This window comes from Frieseomelitta varia, unplaced genomic scaffold, assembly GCF_011392965.1.
Source record: "Frieseomelitta varia isolate USP_RPSP 00005682 unplaced genomic scaffold, Fvar_1.2 scaffold_254, whole genome shotgun sequence".
NCBI lineage: Eukaryota > Metazoa > Arthropoda > Insecta > Hymenoptera > Apidae > Frieseomelitta > Frieseomelitta varia.
In genome coordinates, this window is record NW_025109984.1 from 656,814 (window position 1) to 662,813 (window position 6,000).

Genomic DNA, 6,000 nt, shown 5'->3' on the forward strand with positions numbered 1-6,000 from the left:
GTCAAACTGTTTAATTAATCACTTTGACGCCACGTGGCTCCTGGTTCTTCGTCGCTATCTACACCGGTACACCTATTCGTTAAGCTAAAATACGCTCGTTAGCTCGGCTGGTGAACGCTGACGAGATCATCCTCGCTTTCGAGGATCGGTACGCCGTTTATCGATCGATTACCATCGATAACGGATTACCAAGCGATTATGAGATCGATCGAGTGGTATCTATCGCCTCTGTAAGCAGCTCGACAGCCAGCATCCTTGAAATTTAAATATATAATCGCGCGGCGAAACTTGGCGATCCAAGAGATTCGAATTCGATGGAGATCGCGGGGAGGATATTTATTTTCTCGTTTCTTTTCTTCGTCGCTCGCTGAAGAAGAAAAATGCCTCTCTCTCTCTCTCTCTCTCTTTCTCTCTTTTTCTGGCGGTTGAAAAGAAAATATCGGAGGGAATAGACGAATGTGGTTAAAGGAGGATTACATTTTCTTCGCCTATACTTTTATTTGTAGCACAGTGATGCGTACACACGTGTAGTTAGAAATTATACGTATTATACGTTCGTGAATCGAAAGTTTCTTCTCTCATTCAGTGTAAAAAAAGTATCGAGAATTGATTGATTTGAGAAATATTTCAACTTTAATTTTTTATGAAATCATTAGTTTAATTTATTCGTTTGATTTTGCACGATTTTACACTGGAATCTGTGTTTTCCCATTTTAAGACAAGGCGCAATTACTTATGGAAGAAAATGATACCACGAAACAGACATTGCGAGTTTACGTGATATTTAAAATATTTTTATAACTTCTTCCTCTGGATTTACACGCATGTACACACACATGCGAAAGAAAAAGAGAAAATCCGTAAGTACATTCGCCTTTTATTATACTTTTTTTTCAAATCTCTCGCGCCAAGTTCTCACGAAACTTCCGTGCGTCACCGATGAGGTTATCAAAGGGGAAAGAGTTAAGCTGGGCTGTTAAGCTTTTGAAGCGAGTTTAGAGTGCATTCTAGCGCGAGATCAGATTCAACGGGATAGAAAGGAGGTGGACACCAGGCAAATTCGTATTATTCTTTCACATTGGCCGCACGCTCGGCTGTGTCTTGGAAAACGGAGCATTTTCCAGCGGCGAAGATAAAATACAACTGGTCCCGAGGATCGCGTATAGAGACGGTGCGCCAGCAGGCTGGATTTTCAGTCGGACGGGTCGGTATTTTGTTATCCGCGACGTTTTTCACGGAATAATATTGCCTTTTCGACCACTCGTGCTCGTGGTACGTGCATACTATTCGTGCATGTGGTATTCGTTGCATACGACGGAGATGAAAACGTTTCAACGTAGCTTCCTGGCTACTGGAATCAACCGGCATCAGAGATCAGCTTTTGAATTTTGATTACTTTTCCGACTGCTTGCCCGAAAAATTCTCTGTTGTCTTTGATCGATTGTGCTTTCTCTTGTTCTTTCCGAATCTTTTAAATTTATTTTTGTCACTTTACGTGTCGCTTTCCTCGCTGTTTCTGCTGTTTTACGTTGACAAGAACGTTATCAACTCTAGATTGCGAATCGGTCTCTGGATTCCTTATTTTGCCGACATCTCCTGGATTTTCTCTGTCGTGTCATATTAGAATTTCAAATTTCCTTCATGTAAATTCTTTGGAAATGCTTTTGACTTCGTGATCGTGCCTCTGCTTATAAATGTTATCAAGGGAAGATAAAAAAAACGTGTCAGAAAAAAAAATATTCGTGAAATACATTACAATATGAAAGAGAAAAAATAACGAATGTACGGCGTATGATAGTTACTGCGGACATTCCATGGACTAAGTATTGAAAAATACACTAAATATAATAATATGTATATAATAAGTACTAAAAAATATATAAGTATTAAGAATAATATAAGTATCAAATATAATAAATATTAAAAAATATATAAGTATCAAATATAATAAATATTAAAAAATATATAAGTATCAAATATAATAAATATTAAAAAATATATAAGTATCAAATATAATAAATATTAAAAAATATATAAGTATCAAATATAATAAATATTAAAAAATATATAAGTATCAAATATAATAAATATTAAAAAATATATAAGTATCAAATAAGTGTTTAAAAAAATATAAGTATCAAATATAATAGGTATTGAAGAAATATAAGTAACAAATATAACGAGTATTAAAAAATATACCAAGTATTGATAAAACTACAACAGAAACGACGAATTGTCTCAGTTGCCATTCAAACTTTCTTACGACTACCGCCACGAAAGAATAATAATATCGTAAAACTTCGGGAGACAGGCAACAAGCAATAGCATCACAAATCTCAAACCGCGAATTCCTTTGACTTTGATATTCTGCTCGTTTCCAGATCAAGAACAAACTGAATCGATTTTAAATCGGCAGATAGATAGACGGAGAAAAATTTCGAACGGGGACACAGTTCTACGTTCGAAAGATTTCCCTGTAGTCTTCAATTAGAAACCGGTCCGCTCTACGAGAGGGATCTGCTAAAAGCCGAAGGCGGCAAGATTCTTGCTCGAAAAAAAAAGGAGTTACACGTACGTATCGGGCGAAAAAAAAAAAAAAAAAAAGAAAGGAAATCCTCCGCGTATTTGCCGGAGAAGCAGCGAACAGCCGCATGAATATGTAACGCCTTTAATTTCCATTCGATGCAAACGAACCTCTCGCCGATTTTAACCACCGCGGAACGTGCCGCGCTTCACTCGAAAAGTGAATTCCGCCAATTCGTTCACCAGCTGCCCCCGTTATCGTGCGCATCAGCTTTCCGGCAGAATAAATTCACGTCAGACGCAGCGTGTCGACGTGTATTTCTTGTCCTCGGATAGCGGATTCTGGAAAAAAGAATGGGGTGGATCGGGGTGGAAGGGGTTGAAAGATATCTCGCGCGATATACGAATCGCGTTGAAATATCGCCATTGGAATGTCCCAACCCAGGAGGAGGGCGATGGAAAATCGCGGTAATTACTCGGGCTTGTAAATTAGACGATTTAAGCCGGTTCGCATTGTCGAGGATTACACGGAACTTCCCCCCCGGCCCTTTCTCCCTCATTGATAGATGGTTTCTCACTCGTTTGTGCTAATTGAGCTTGACGATCTCGACTCGTCTCTTTCCCCTGGATTTTCTTTTTCTTTCGATTTTTGTTTGTCTTGCGACAACGTTCACGCAAGTTTAGATTGTCCATACGATTTATATATATATATATATATATACACAAATGAATTACGTTGGCTTCGTTTCTCGAACGAAATTATTCGTCATCGACATCGCGTGAAACCAAAATTCGCGAGAGAAACCAAATCACTCGCACCACCTTTGCATTAAGCGGCTTCTTATTTTATTTATTGCTTCTGCTTTCGATTTATTTAACACTGGCTAGATATGATAATTATATTATGTTATAATTATAATAATACTATATTATAATTATTTTATTTATTAATTATTATAATATTGTTATGATTGTAATTGCTTTCTTGCTTTTATAATAATATTATATTACAATTATTTTATTTCTTGCTTCTGCTTTTGATTTATTTAATACTGGCTGGATATGATAATTATGTTATATTATAATTATTTTATTTATTAATTATTATAATATTGTTATAATTATAATTGCTTTCTTGCTTTTATAATATTATATTATAATTATTTTATTTCTTGCTTTTGATTTATTTAATACTGGCTAGATATGATAATTATGTTATATTATAATTATAATAATACTATAATTATTTTATTTATTAATTATTATAATTATAATTGCTTTCTTGCTTTTACAATAATATTGTACTATAATTATTTTATTTCTTGCTTCTGCTTTTGATTTATTTAATAATTATTATATTTATTTGATTTATTTAATACTGGCTAGATATGATAATTATGTTATATTATAATTATAATAATATTATATTATAATTATAATAATACTATATTATAATTATTTTATTTATTAATTATTATAATTACAATTGCTTTCTTGCTTTTATAATAATATTGTACTATAATTATTTTATTTCTTGCTTCTGCTTTTGATTTATTTAATACTAGCTAGATATGATAATTATGTTATATTATAATTATTTTATTTATTAATTATTATAATATTGTTATAATTATAATTGCTTTCTTGCTTTTATAATAATATTATATTATAATTATTTTATTTCTTGCTTTTGATTTATTTAATACTGGCTAGATAATAATTGTTATATTAGAATTATATTAGTATTATATTATAATTATATTATACTAAATAATAATTTATTTAACACCGAGCAGTATGGATATGTAATAACATAGCGAACAAACAAGTTTAGAATGAAACTATAACTTGGTAGTTTCAACAACTGCCCAATGTAAGTTCTTCCAAACTAAAAACCACAAAATTCGTAGTACCGCGTTTAATCTCTTCTCATTTTCTCAAACATAAGTTCACTGCTTGATCACTTGAACTTGAATTTTTTTTGTTTAATTCTCCTTCGATATTTCCTTTCATCGACGAAAACAAACAGGCACTCGCCCGAGATCGCACACGCAATTAGCCACCGTAGGACGAGCAGTGAAACACCGGTGGAGGTAACACGCTGGCGGATTGCGGCGAACAATATTCAATTACACCGATTAATTAACGCGTCTTCCTAGGGGATGTTCGTGTCATCGGGTTCCGGTCTCGTCAACCGCAGAGATTCCACGGAGGTTACGGCGAGGGAAATCGTCCCTTTGAACCGGAGGACGCCTTTGCGGACGGCGTGTATTTGATCGCGATTCGGCTGAGTCGAACGAGAGTTGTAACCCACACCCCCTCGTTTAACGTTTGCCGTCGGTTTGCCGTGGGATTCGTGCCACGCGATCCTTATACTCCAGATAAACCATCGGGCACGATCGTTCGAAAAACCATTACCCCGACTTTTCGCGACGCACAGTTCATTCGCCCTGAAGTATCTCGGAGATACGCGAAATTTTTCCAAAGAGCGAAACATCTTGGGGGAGGAAAGTCAAAGTTCTGGAGTAGCTAGAAGTTTTGGAAAGATTCTTGAAATTTTCGGAGGATCTGAAATATCTTGAGATGATCGAAATGTTCTGGAAAAGCCAAAGTTCTTAAGAAATTAGAAATTCGTGGGGAATCTCGTGGGAAATCCAGAGATCCCGAAATTTTCGAATTACCTTGGGTATCTATCTGTTGATATTTTTGGTATTCGAACAATTACACTTTGACTTAAACACGTTTATATATACGTGATATAAAACACATTCTTCCATTAACATAAAATTTAAAACAAATTGACATTCCATATAAGAAATTGCATTGTATTCGATATAAGCATAAATATATAATAGACATTAATATTCAATGGAATTATCTTGAACAGTTATGATGCTATATATTAAAGACCATATACTTAAACAACTTTTATGTATGCACAATTTTTAATTGGTTTGTCACAAAATTTTGAAATTTTTTATAATATTTATTTTATAATTTATATTCATATTATTATATGAATATTTTATATTTTTTATAATATAATTTTTTAAAAATTTTGAAATTTATTATATTTGACAGAATATTTATATTATAAATATTTTATATTATATTTATATTATAAACATTTTATATTATATTTATATTATAAATATTTTATACTTTTTATAATTTTTTAAAAATTTTGAAATTTATTATATTTGACAGAATATTTATATTGTAAATATTTTGTATTATATTTATATTATATTTTATATTTTTTATAACTTTTTATAAATTTTAAAATTTATTATATTTGACAGAATATTTATATTATAATTATTTTATATTTTTCATAATATAATTTTTTATAATTTTTTAAAAATTTTGAAATTTATATTTGGCAGAATATTTATATTACAAATATTTTATATTATATTTATATTATATTTTATATTTTTTATAACTTTTTAAAAATTTAAAATTTATTATATCTGA

General features: G+C 31.9%; 1 protein-coding gene across 1 annotated transcript in view; it reads right to left on the reverse strand.

The window, feature by feature from the left end:
• The window catches only part of LOC122528659, a 70,916-nt gene extending 68,159 nt beyond the window's left edge, over positions 1-2,757 (reverse strand). The window contains exon 1 of the mRNA XM_043654018.1: positions 2,695-2,757. The gene's annotated coding sequence lies outside the window, so the exon portion shown is untranslated. The remainder of the gene's footprint in view (positions 1-2,694) is intronic.
• Positions 2,758-6,000: the final 3,243 nt, after the last annotated feature.